The sequence below is a fragment of the Protopterus annectens genome, chromosome 6.part1, assembly GCF_019279795.1.
Source record: "Protopterus annectens isolate FY-2018-M chromosome 6.part1, PAN1.0, whole genome shotgun sequence".
NCBI classification, from domain to species: domain Eukaryota; kingdom Metazoa; phylum Chordata; order Ceratodontiformes; family Protopteridae; genus Protopterus; species Protopterus annectens.
In genome coordinates, this window is record NC_056738.1 from 115,960,394 (window position 1) to 115,974,950 (window position 14,557).

General features: G+C 37.5%; 1 protein-coding gene across 1 annotated transcript in view; it reads left to right on the forward strand.

Moving 5' to 3' along the window:
• LOC122805261 (rap guanine nucleotide exchange factor 4-like) overlaps positions 1-14,557 on the forward strand; it is a 2,335,347-nt gene that overhangs the window by 2,030,645 nt on the left and 290,145 nt on the right. The window lies entirely within an intron of this gene.

Consider the following 14,557-nt stretch of genomic DNA (forward strand, 5'->3'; position numbering starts at 1 on the left):
CAAGATTTTAAACTTGGATGTTTGTCTTAAATTTGCAGACTGTTTTTTCCAAATGCCAGTCCAGGTGATCTTAAAGAAATCATCTCTCATTCTTTTTCACAGGATAGTTTTTCTGAGATCCCTTCTGGATACATCTCTAGGAATGGCCTTTCTTCCTCAGGGCAAACTGTACAAATAAAAGTTCCTGATTTTTTCCAACAAGTTCCTGACATCAGCCAAAGAATATCTCAGAATTCTGGGTTTCATGGTCTCTATGATTGTCATGATTCCCATGGCTAGACTCCACATGAGGAAAATTCAGTGGTACCTCAATTCAGTCTGGTTCCAGAATCAGCATCTTCATTCTTTTCAAGTTCTGATGCTGGGATTTGAAAGAAGGGAGTTACTTCGATGGATGGACTAGTTATCTTTCAATCCAAGTCTCCCATTCTCCCTTCCTCTTCCTACTCAGTCTGTCACAACAAATGTCTTAGACCTTACTTAGGGAGCTGAATCCAAGGGTGTAAAAGTTCAGAGTCTGAGGAACAAACCTAGACAAAAGCACATAAATGTCAAGGGGATGATGGTTGTAATAATGCTTTAAAAGACTTAAATCATCTTTGGACTCCAAAGCATCTACAAATGATAACAGACAACACCACAATGATGTAGTATATAAATAAACAGGAGGATACCAGCTCTTACCTCCTTTGCAAACTTGTCATGATAGTTAGGGTACAGCAACTCAGATCAATTTGACTTTCCAAGCTTCATACATTTCATCTGAGCAAAACATTATTGCAGATCCTCACAAATGGAAACTGCACCCAGGGTCCTCCAGGAGTTTATCCAACTGTGGGTAACTCCTGAAATAGATCTGTTTGCCACCTTTCAAAACTGACAGTTAAAGAAATTCTGCTCCATGATTTCTTGCAAGCATGCCTGGAAGATAGAAGCTTTCTCATTCCCATGTATGGAATGTTCCTGCATGCTTTCCTCCATTTCCACTGATGAGAAGGGTTCTTCTAAAGATCCAGAAGGACTTTCCAAAAATAACTGTGGTGACTCCCTTTTAGTCCAGGCAACAGTGGCTCTCCCTTCTCTTGAAAATGGCCAATGGCAGTTATCACAGGCTTCCTCACATGGTGGATTTACTCACATAAGACAGGGGTTGTTTGATACACTCCAAACTGAAAATCCTTAATTTGAAGCTTGACTGATATAGTTTTAATACCTTTTAAGCACATTTTCCCCTGAGGGCAAGCAGCAGGTACCTAAGGAAACCTGCTACTAGAAAATCATATATTAGTAAATTGAAAAGATTTTCTAGATGGTGCCATACTAAGAACCAGGAACCTTTAAGGCCTGGATGTCTTTTGCTCTAGAATATTTATGGGAGTTGTTATTCTGTGGTATGTCTTACTCTTATGTCAATATTCATCTTTCTGCCATCTTTGCTTGTCAGCCTTCTTTTCTGCATTGCCTCAAGTTAAACAGTTTTTAAAAGAGTTTTACATATTCATCTGCCTAGAAAATAGATGGCTCCTACTTTGGATCTTAACTTTGTTCTAGAAAATTTGGCACTTCTTCCATTTGAAACAGCTCTTCAGACTGATTGGAGGTTCCTAACTTAGAAAACAGTATTACTCATTGCTCTGACTTCTGCAAGAAAGTATTAGAGTAACAGGCTCTTGCTGTATTTGAAAACAAATCTTTCTTTTATGCCTAAAGTGGTTGCAGAGTTTACCTTGAGTCATGCTAGTAATCTGTATTCTATCCAGATCCTAAAAACAAGGGAAAAAGATCTGTATACTTTGGAAATACACAGGAAGCTCGGATAATACTTGACAGAAACAAATCCTTTAGGAAGGTTTATCAGCTATTTTTTCCCCATGAAGGTAATAAAAAAGGACCACTAGTGTCAAAGCTGACAATTTCAAGATGGTTGTCTCATGCTATTTCTGTCTGTTATTCTTATCATAACAAAACAGTTTCAGGCAAGGTCAGGGCTTGCTCTACTAGGAGTTTGGTTTCTTCTGTGGCTTTTTGGAAAGGGGTGGACACTAGAAGTATCCCAGAGGCAGGATCATTACAGGCTCGACTGCTTTTTCAGGTTCAGAACATGTCTAGAACTATTCTCCAGTGGATCCTGGACTGTCATACTTCTTCCACCTGCCTATAACTATAAGATCTGGTAATCCTGATAATATACCCATACAGTTTAGACTACTGCAACAGTGATCTTATGATGTACAGTCATGTAAGTAAACTTACATAACAATGGGACTTTCAAATATGTCACTGTTACAGTAGCTAAACCCTACCTCCATCTCCTTTTGGGGATGTATATACATATGTGTGTGTGTGTGTGTGTGTGTGTGTGTGTGTGTGTGTGTGTGTGTGTGTGTGTGTGTGTGTGTGTATCTATATATATATATATATATATATATATATATATATATATAGCTATAGATATTTAGATATAGATATGCAGTATTCCCCCTTTCATCTACTTCTTTCTCAGAACTGAAGCGTTGGCATTCAAACCACTTATTTTATGTGGCTCTCCTTGAGCCTCACAGCAGTTAGGGCACATTGAAGGTTTCCTAAAGCTTTGAATTCTGGATGGTGGCCTTATCCTTGACATGATAAAAAAGAACTTGACTTGCCAATAAAAACTCCTAGTGCTGTAAACTTCTCAGCACCAAGAAAATAATCTATCACTGAACCACCGATGATAAAGTAAACCGATATTTATTAAATTCAATTAAGTTTGTGCAGTTGGTTTTATTAATTTAATAAATATCGGTTTACTTTATCATCAGTGGTTCAGTGCATCAGTTATTTTCTCTGTGCCAAAGAGTTTACAGCACTAGGATTTCTCATTGGCAAGCCAAGTTCTTTTTTATCAGTTGATTTGTGTGGGTTTGGTTATCCCTGACATGACTTTAACCTATAGAGCTTAGGCTACTGCAAAAGTGATCTTTTAAAACATCTACTGTTATAATAAGTTTACCTACACAACTATACTTTGTATTACATTTTTAAACAAATTAGAGAAATAATTAAAGATTGTTGCTTTTTTAGACCTTTGTCCCCCTACTATTTGTGGCTTATCTGAAATTCTTGAATAAAGAAGTTGTACAGTATTTTGGCACATTTTTGTGGATTACTGTCATTAAATAATGACAGACGTAAGCTTCAGACTTCATATCATTAATAAATGTTTGCTAATGAAAAGCTTGGTATAAATGTTTAAAACAATATTTAAAATCTGACCCAGCGTTTGGGTCTTTGTCTGTGATTCATGAATTAAGAATTTGAGAGGGCAGGGGAATGCAATGTGTTGCTCTGTGTAGTTTTTATTTATTTATTTTTATTTATTTATTTTACATTTGTTGACTGGGTTAGTCTGACTGGGCTGAGTGGACCATTTTCAGCAGAGACCCGGGGAGAAAATCTTCACAATTGAATACAATTATTAACTCATTACATCTGCCTCCAGGTGCATCTGCAGTTAACTCCTACTGACACCTCTGGGCGTCAAATATTGCTTGTTCATATTTGCATCAGTAATTCCAAAACCATGCTATGTACAAGGTTTTAAAATATTTTATCTTAAAGCTTACACAATGGCAAACTCAAATGCATTAATATTTGACTTCTGTCTAGTGCAGGTAAATAGGCATTAATTGTTGTTTTTTGAGATATTAATTTATATAGATATAATTTTCACATTTTTCTAAAAATCTCAACAACCAAGTAATGCAGACAGAACTCCTTAGCCTCATATGAATGCTTTCAGCTATATGAATAAAATGTTGCTGACAGCGTGTGTGTAACTTGAGTGATTGCTGAGATATTATAAGTAGTGTACAAAATAGTAAAAATATAACAGTTACTGTGTTTATTGTGACAGTATGAATAGTATACTAGATCTCAGAAAGCTGCCCCACTGTTTCAAAGACTATTAAAAGACTGGTATAGGACTGATTAATGCTGACATGACTTACTTATATTGTGTTTAAAAACAAATATCAAACACTGTTTAGTTCTTTTAGCACTAACTTACAATGTTATAAAGAACATACTTTAGGTGGCTCATGTATACATTAATCATTTTGATGGCTCCACATTAAATGCTACTTTACATTTTAAACTGAACACTTCTGTTGCACTTTTTCCATTTAGGCAGTGAAAGTCTGATAGTGCACACAATGTGCATGGGCCTAGTCTTTTTCTTTATCTGCTTTAAAGGTTGCAATTACTGTTGTGTGCACTCATACACACCCAAACTAAGTGTTTTCTCAGTTAGATGCCACACTTTAACAAATCCCTATGGCCTTAGTGCTTTATTTTTAACATTTATCACTGTATTTCCAGCTTAGCAATTATTTTTATGTTTTTCTTCCTACTTGGGTTTTCAGTTGTATATTTATACACATGTTCATTCATATTATGAATTGTTTTTGACACACAAACCTGATGAAGTATTTATTTGATACAAAAGCAATCTTTGTTAAAAGTTGTATATTTATTAATATTTATTTTGGTAGCTGTCTAGTGCTAGATTTTTTTTGTTAGTCTTTTTTATTGTTTTAGATAGTTAGTTTCTTAATTAATAAAGTTTTGGATTAGTTGGTTAGCCTATACAAAGTCTTAATAAACTGGTCTTAGATTTAATTTGTCGCTAGCTTTTTAGTTTCAGTTTTAGATAGCACAGTCTCTGATTATACCATAGTGTTAAGGGGAAGGGGGACTTGGCTAAAGGAATGATTTTAATGCTTTTATTGCTCTTAACAAAACCACCCACTGTAACTCTGCAAACAACCTGATTATATATATATATATATATATATATATATATATATATATATAGATAAGGAATGTTTTTGATGCTTTTCATTATACTCAACTAAGATCGCTTGTTTGTGTGTTTCAATAAACGGTGTTCCATTTTTAACTCAGCTGTGGACTACCTACTGTTTTCTATTTGATTATTTTGTAGCATGTATTTTACAATTATATTTTACAGTTCAATTTTTATTAAGTGAACAGAAGTGAATATCACACCCTCCACACTGCAGAGTTTCTTCTTGGTTCGTTTAAATTTTTTTTATATGACCCATTGCTCCTACTACTATTGTAACTGTGTGGGTATTCTTCTTCCACATTGCCCTTGTTTCTGCCTGCAAATCTTGGTATTTTAGGACTTTATGTCTCTAAAATAAGACAGTGCAATCACTGGGTGTAGCAGTTTCAATGATCAATGCTAATTTTGTCTTCTTTTCATGGGCTACTATATCTATTTTTCTCACATCTATTTTTTTTGTACTTTTGGTAATGGGTGATCCTGTGTGGTATAAACTTCATCATTCTCTCTAATCTTTTGTGACTCGTGTTTCTAATGTTTCTCAGCTACTTCAGTATTGTAATGTTTTGCACAATACCCAATGCAACAGCCTTGCCACATTATCATGCCTTTCAGTATACAGACTCTCTACCATTAGTGTATCATACCCAGCAACAAAATGTGCATCAGTTTCCAGTTCTGTTTTATAGAACCTTCATTTGTCTGTTTCTCGTACATGTTCAATGGACTTTGTAAACCAATGTGAATGTAAGTAGACTACCAATATTAACCTTTCATCTTTTAGATTAAACTCACATCTCCTAAATCATACCTGCATCAGAGCCTGATCGATATGGGGTTATTCCAGGATTCTTCTATACTTGCAACTATATTTATGCCTTTTCCACATTTCTTGCTTCTCATCTGATCCTTCTCCTTATATTCTTTCTTTTGTTTTTTTAGCACATTCAGTTGTTGCCTGATTTTTATCTACTTCTGGTTTGGTTTCCATTTCTGCTTGACACATATATGTTTCTGCTAAACTAAGCAGAGAAGTTATCTTAGATGTTCTCGTCATGTTTCAAAACTTTCATTATATTTGGATCTCATGAGGTCATCAGATATGTATGGAGTCCTACAACTGCAGATATAAACATTTAATCAGTTTTGAGGAGGCCGATACCTCCCTCAGAACAAGGTATATATAATCTTGGTATGCACTGATTTTTATATCATTTAATAAGCGTGAAGCATTTTTCTTGTTTTCCTGTCCAACTGATCCAATACCTTTTGGGGCCAGTCACTCACCCCCCCCCCAAAATGTAAGCTAGAACAGGATGAGCAAATTGGTTTATAGCTTGGACTTTGTTCCTAGATGTCAGGGATGTTTTCAGTATTAAATTTAATCTTCTAAAATATTTTTACTGGGTTTTGTTCACATTTGTTCATGTTTTATTGTCGATCCTTCATCAATTCCCAATTATTTATATACTCCCTCCTGCTCAAGTTTGTTTACATCAGATTCCTTTCCCAGACTGATATTTTCTTACTGCTACATCTTTACTGCTTTACATGTTGCTTTTGCACATTTATCAAGACCAAATGACATTCTTATATCATCTGATAAAGTTTTGACCACTTCCAGTTATGCTTTCAGCTACTCACCTGATGAACCATACAGCTGTAAATCATTCACAAAAAGAAGATGAGAATTCTTTACACCAAGTTCTTGTCTGGGAGCCATATTATAACCATGACCTAATCTGTTAAGTAGATAGCTTAATTGGTTAATGGCAATAGCAGTGGTGACAAAGAGTCAATATCCCACTTTGAATTTTTAACCCTGGGATAATAATTTATCCTTTATCATGGATTAGCTGCAAAGTGGTTTGTGACTGTTTCATGGTCAGTGTAATGTAATTGGTCAATGCAGTGTCTATCTTATATATCTGTCAAGACGTCTTTATACATGAACGTGAGATGATGCTGTCAAATGCTTTTTTGTAATCTTCATGCCTTACTTAGATTCTTCCCCTTTTTACAATTCCTCCATTATGACTAAATGATTGTTTGTTCCATGTGATTTTTCTTTGTTCCTTTCTCTTCTATTGCCATTATTGAGTTTTCTTCTAAATGACTATAAACTCTGTCAACATCAGTTCCAGTATATAGTTTATATATTGTTAGAAGACAAGTTATTGGTATATAATTTTGAGGATATCTTGCAGGTTCACTTTTAAGGAAGGGTATCATTTTTCCTGTTAACCAAGTGGTGTCTGTTCAGGGTACACATATAAGTAGTTCTTACTTAGGGATAAATCTTTGCGTAATGATATTAATACTTTTAGCCAGAAGTTAGGTACTATATCTGGGACTGGGGTTTATAGTTAGGAGCTTTTCTTGGTCTGGCTGCTACTTCATCCCATTTCATATCCTGTAAATTTGAACCCCTTACTTTTTTTTTTTACTTCTTCTATCTCTTCAGCATCTTTCTTATGTTCCACTGGGTCTGCAAAGACATTTAAACAAAATGTGTCTGTTTATTCTTTATTTTGGTGGTAGTTTATTTTACAATTCTCTGTAAAACTTTTTTCAATCTTCAGTGAATTACTTTTTTTGTACTTGTCCTTTATGTTTCTCTGAATATCTTCTAAGTTTTTCTGCCTGTGCTGATATCTTTAGTTTATTATTTACAATCCTTGCTAGAAAAATCTTCGACATAGATGATATCTCTCACCTAGTATTATATTGGGATTTTAAGGCTTGGCTTGTAAAGACCCTCGGGTCAGTAGCCTAGTAACATCCTATGAACCTATCCATGTACAATAGATCTTGGTCTGTTCTAATATTGTACATTGCTTTTATCATGTCTATCTTTCTAATTATTTTTGTTGATCTTTTCCCTCTTCTATACTCTTCTAACAGTGACACTTTTTGCCTTAATTGCTTTATAGTTTTCTTTATTTGATACTTCCATGATGGCACTTTATTTTTCCCTACCTTTCCCCATTTTGCCCTATATTTTTGTGGTAAGACTTTATCTGTTATTAATTTAGCTGCATAGTAATATTGCTTATTTACTTATGTTATATCACATGAATTTCTGTTAATAGTCTCTTGATTACTGTGTTTTTTAATTTCATCAGACTTCTAACATTTTGGGTGTTATTTACTTTCTGTAATCTGTTTTTTTTAATTGAGCTTTACCAGTGTTGGATTTTCTACACTAAATCCTTTACTTTGCAGGTAATCCATAATTTTAGTTTCTGTTTCTTTATCTTCACCATTACTAATCCTCTTTTCTACTTTCCCCTTTGTTTTCTTCTTATTTTTTTTGTATTGCAAAATGTTCCATATCCAGATGCCTTTGCCTGTATTTCTCTTCAAATATCTTTGATGATGCATTTCTGCATTGATTAGTTTTGTGTTCTCCTTTCCATAAATATTGCATCATATTAAATCTCTTTTTCTTTTCCATGTCCATATTTCTTCTTCAGATGTCTCCTGCTGTACTTATTTTTCCTTATTTTGGGGGCTCATTGTTCCACCATGCTGTGACATAACCTGTGATTTTCTACAATAAATTCTTCATTTCACAGGCATTCCATAATTTTGGTTGGTGTTTGTTTAACTTCTGCTTTTCTGATCTTCTGTTCTTTGTTCCCACAGTTTGATCTTATTTTTTTATGTTGTAAAATTTTCCACATATGGGTGCCTTTGCTTGTTTTTCACTTCAAATATATTTGGAGCTGCTTTTTTTGTACTGATTAAGTTTGGTTTTCTCCTTTGCATGCATATTACATCATATCAGATCTTTCTGTCTTTTCCATGTCCATGTTTCTTTTTTATACCTTTTAAAAGTTTCTAGGGTTTTATATTTTCACACTTCCTCAGTTGCTCCTCTTTCCGAACAAACTAAGGTTTCTTGTCCTATAAAATGTTTTTCATGAATCTGTTGTATTAATGAACACAAATTTGCCTTTGAAGCTTTTGACAGTTTTTCTTGTGCAAGTATTTTTCTTTCTTCTAACATCTTTCTTCATCTTTTTGAATATCTTCTATCCGAAATGTTCTGAGCTTCTTGCATAATAGTAGTTATTTTATTTGTTTATTTATTTATTTATTTTACATTTGTTAACTGGGAGATTTGGACTGGATGCATGTCCATTTTCAGCAGAGGCCTGGGGAGAAAAGTTCCACAAGTAAACAACAGACTAGTAATAAATCTAAACATAAAAAACACATTTTCACAGGAGAAAAATATATAGACATGCTTATTTTCATTGAAAATAGAAAGAGAAAAAAATGACAATATAAAATGTATATAGCATGCAAATATTCAAAGGAAAAACACATTATTATACAAGACTGGATATGTTTACTGGTGTGTAGACATCCTTGATATAGACTGACATATCCAACATACAGTAGTATAATGTTTGAAGTATAAAAGTACATACTTGAAATTGATAGACATATCAAACATACAATAACATAATGTCTGAAGTATGATAGTATATGGGATGAACTGGAACATAGAGATTGAAGTACCATAGGAAGAGATTATGGATCAGCTGCAGGGTATAGAGATGAGGGGAAGCAAGCTAGTGGGGGGCAGAATAGGGATTAACCTGGGGGAGGCATGGACAACTTCATGAGAGTAGTAGGTGTTCTTTTAGTAGTTTTTTGAAAGTATCAGTTGATTTGGCAGAGGTAATTGTCGAGGGTAGTGTGTTCCAGATTTTCCCTACGTAGTTGGGGAATAATGAGTCACCTGCTGAGTTGTTTGCTTTGGTTTCCTTAATTAGTCTTTTTTCACTATAGCAAAGTTATCTGGGATTGGTTTGTAGTTTAATTAAGTTGGATAGTGCTGGTGTTTTTTTCAGGGAGTAGTAACAGTTTATTAGCAAAAGAGAGCTGGTGGAATGAAAGGAGGTTTGGGAATTCGAACCAACTGAGTTGACATAGTGACTGACAGTGGTGAGCACGGTAGGGGATGCCAGTAGCAAATCTGGCTATTTGATTATAGCAGATTTTGAGCTTAGCCATTTCAGCTTTGGGTAAGTTGGTAAAGATAGGAGCAGTGTATAATAGTGGGAGAGGAGGTGGGTTTCGGCTGTGGTTATTCTAGCAGATTCAGTTAGAAATGGTTTGTTTTTATAGAGGCTACCCAGTTTTCTATGGGTGTTTTTAATAGTTTGGTTTATATGTAGGTCAAACTTAAGGTTATTGTCAATGGTAACTCCTAGTAGTTTAGTATGTGTGTCTGGAGAGATGATAGTTCCATCTCTAGACACAATATTGAATGATTCGGGAATTGGAGTGGATTTATTTGGCTTAAAAATCATCAGTTTGGTCTTTTTTGGATTAAGTAGGAGGTTTTTTGTTAAGAAACCAGGTTTCAGTGGTTTGGAAGGCTTTTGGGGTGACAGTGAAAAGTTTGTGTGAGTTATTAGCTGAGCAGACTAAAGTTAAGTCATCAACATATTGTATAATGGTTGCTCCTTGGTAGATGCATTCAAGATCATTAGTGAAGATGGAAAATAGCAGGGAACCTAAAATGGACCCTTGTCAGACCCCAATGGTAATAGGTAGCAGTGAGGATAGGTTATTGTCCCATCTAACTGCTTGTTGTCTATCTTGTAGGTAATTCTTGAACCAGGCTAGTGAGTGGTTACTAAGGCTGAGATTAGTAAGGGAGTGGAGAAGTTTAGGATGGTTGACCATGTCAAAGGCTTTTGACAAGTCTAAGAATATGGCAGATTTAAGTTTACCTAGGTGCCTGGTTTGGTTGATGTGGTTTGTAAAGGAGAGAAGGGCTGTGGTTATACTGTAATAACAACACATAACAGTACATAACTGTAGAAACAATACATAATTTCTTTCTTATCCTCAGAAGTTCACTCTGTTATCTTTATGGCTATTTTTTGGCCTGTTGTTTTTGTGTTTTTTGTAAACTACTACTTCCACAACAGGGTCCCATCCTCCCCCTGAGCCTGGCCTAACCTCATTGTAGGAATATTTCTGTGTCTTGAGGATTGTATAATTTTTACATTCCTGGCACCAATGCAGATACCAAGATTGGATGCTTTTTTATCCTGGGATTTATGCACCCAGCTGTCTTCTGTATTTTTAACCTACTTCTGTCCAGAATATATTACTGTATAAAATACAGTCTATATATCAGTGTCATCTTTGTGAGATTTTGTAAAACAGGGTCCACCTCATAAAGGTACTCATCAAAACTTGAGGATGAATTCAGTTCTAGCAATATTACTCTCCTTTGTTTGCTGATTTTATCATCGCTCCATCCAGAATCTATAGAGTGTCCTTAATTTTTCATGAGGTTTTTTGATAACCTGTTGCACATGCAAGTCAAATTTCAAGTTGTCATCAATTGTCATACCTAGTAGTTTGGCATAGCGGATGACTTCTACAGGCTGTTATCAGAGGCTGTTACTGAGAAATTTTGCTTGAGGTTTGTATGGGCTTTCAACTCATGAAAATGACTATTGGGTAATTTGTTGAATAGTAATTGGGTTACTGGTAGTACAGATTAAAGTGGAGTCATCTGACATTTGGCAGAGTGTAGGTTGTTAGTAAATATGCTGAGAAGCAGTGAACCTAGTATAGAACCTTTGGGAATACCTCTTTTGATGGGTGGGAAGGAAGAGTAGAAAGTAGAAATCAATCCAGTTAACAAACTGGAGTCAGTTGGAAAGGTAACTGGAGAACCAGCTGGTGGAGGTGTCTGATAGGCCAAATGAAAAGAGTTGTTTTAGAAGTAGGCTATGGGATATGGTAATGAAGGCTTTGAACAAATCCAGAAGCACAGCAGAAACCAGTTGGCATTTGTCTCTGGCTAGGTTGATAGTGTTGATGAATGTTAGGTGAGCTCTGGTAGTCCTATGCTCTGGTCTGAAACCATGTTGGGTGATAAGGAGGTTGTTTGTTTGTAAGCAAGCCATTAATTATGAATAGATTTGTCATAGGTAAGTTCTAAGATAGCTGCCCCTGTGGGCCATTTTAAGCCTAGCCAATTTTTATTTTTGTGCTTGAATTAACCTATCCCATTTGGTTAGAGAATGGCCTTACCCATCCCATGACTGCTAATTATATGTTACCCATAATTATAATAATTGGGATCATACAGTAGATAATTTGAGAGCACCCATGCATGGGATAAAGCATTTAGGAGCTGCATCCATCCATTAGCAGTACAGGAGGCAGTCATTGGTTAAATATTCTGTTTCTCATCTGTAGATCTAAGTTGTGCTTAAAAATGAACAAGAATGAACTTTGTTTTATGTGTACACCACAGCAGCTGTATCATCTGCGAAGTATACCTCTCCCTGCATACCTTTCTGTTGATGCTGCAGAAGTGGTTTAGATCCCTAGACCAAGTATTTCTGATGCAATTTGAGTTACTGATATGCATTAAATCCATCAGTAAGGGGTCGAAGGATGCCTTGTATGCCAGACACAGGTCACCTCTTGGCAGTCTGTAGGATACTGAGTATAGTGACAGGGATTTGAGTCGATCCATGTAGGACATGTTGTTTAGGCCTTATTTCCTTTTCATAAGGTATCTTTCTGGGCATTCCACTTGTTTCATGTTTCTGGACAGATACATGCCAAAGAGGACATAACATAGATTTTTTGTGGGCTGAAAATGCAGGCTGAAGTCTTGCATTACACTATGTGCAAAAACCAAACAGAAATGCAAGGAGATAGCTGTCTCCAGTGTTAAGGCAAAGGATTTGTTTCACTTTATTTGTGAACAATGAAAAATAAAAACACTTACATGTTACAATATTAAACAACAGTAATAAACTGTTTAAAACTTCAGATGTCAATTCCTCTTCTGTGAAGATACTGAAAAAACAATTCAAACAGGCTTAGTTACCTGTATAATTCAGCTTTAGTCTATGATAAGCACTTTCATCCACCAACTGAACTTCATGAGATCTACTAAGTAGATTGAAGTAGTGCTTTATTCCCTTTTCAGATACCGTTTGATGTTATGTGATCCTATCTCGCCTACATTCTGACTGATGGGTTCGGAGCCGATCCCTCGGCTCCGACTCGGCACGCTTATGCCAAAGAGCGAAGTCTCTTATTGGCTGAGCTTACTATATCCCAGGATGCACCACTTCCAGTCCCCCAGATCTCGTTTGTCGCTAACTAGCAAAGACGTGGTCTCGAGCTGGCTGAGCTAAGTAGTGTTTTTTCACTAACTTTTCTGTCAGAAATTTGCTAATTTCTAAACAAAAAGCTGTTTTAACGGCTACTCTGTGCTGTTGTGTGTGTTTGACAACTTTTCTGTGGAAAATTTGTATGTGATTGATACTTGTTCTGGTTACAGGCTCCCTTGGTCTATAGGGCCTTTCCTACTGATAAATTCCCGTCGGAGCAGGTGCTGTTGGAGCCGGTGGAGATCCTAGGGTCGGCTCCGACCCTTACTCCAACCCCGGCCTTCGGGTCCGAGTTTGGCACGCGGACTTCTTCAGCTGGACCCGGGGGGTGACGTTTCGGGACCTATGCTGTCGGTTCCGAGCCTCCCTCTCGGTGCTTGCGGGACTTCCGTCTGCTATCATGGCTCGGGGACGGACACTCCCAGGATTCTGGGGGTCCGGCTTTCAGAGCTATGAGGAGTGCCTTGGCCAAGTCTTCTTCGGCCATCTCTCCGGCTTTACCGGCACCTTCCCTGGGCGTGGAGACTGGGTCTTTGGCAGTTCCCCTGTCCTTAGGCAGCGGAGCCCCGGGGCCTGAGGTTACCCCCACTGGGGGTTCCCCTCTTCCTGAGGGTTCTTCGGAGTTGTCTTCAGAGGAGCCCCCAAGGAAGAGATCATGCAAGAGGAAGCACGTGGACTCCCCCGAGTCTCTTACATCGGACACTGATCTTGATGATGCAGAGGGGTCCCCGAAGTCGTCCTCGGATGATGTCTCATTCGCAGACATTTTAGAGATCCTCAAACAATGAGGCGGCTGGATATCCAAACCCCCCTCTGCTGATGAGTCAGTGCTTCTCAAGGCCTTTGGGGCTCAGCCCTCCACCTCCTGGGTGTCTCCGCCCTTCGACGAGCTCCTGGATTTGGTTTGTCGGAGGGCGTGGGAACATCCAGATACTGTGGAACCAGTGCCTTCTCGCCCTAACAAATTTTTGTCTGCCCCACCCGAGAAGGAGTTCTTGACAAAAGGCGTGGCTATAGATGCCATGGTGGTGGCATCTGCTACACAACAGGACGTGGCAGAGGCTTCAACGTCCGTCCATCCTCCTAATAAGGAGTCTAGGAGCATGGACGATGCAGGAAGCACCCTGACTTCAGCGGCCTTTACACTAAGGTCCCTGAATTATTTGGCACATTTTACCAGGCTACAGAGGGATCTGGTCAAGGAGCTGTCAGATTCCCTCTCGGGTAACCTACCTGAGCAGCTAGCCCAGTCGGTTAGCTCTCAGTTGGCTATCCTTACCTCGATTTCTAACTCGTCCATGAGGCTCATTTCATATGCGGCCGAAGGGGCAGGCAAGCGGCAGGCACAGGCGTGGCTCTCGGAGACAAGCCTGGCTCCGTTGTGTCAATTCGCGGAGGCCTTCAAGTCTTCCTTCCGGCGCTCCCTTTGATGGGTCCTCTTTGTTTGGACCTAAGGTTAAAGACACTCTTACCGCTGTGAGCAAGAGGGAAAAACTTTATCTGCCGTAGAGGCACGTTATTCCACTCCCTT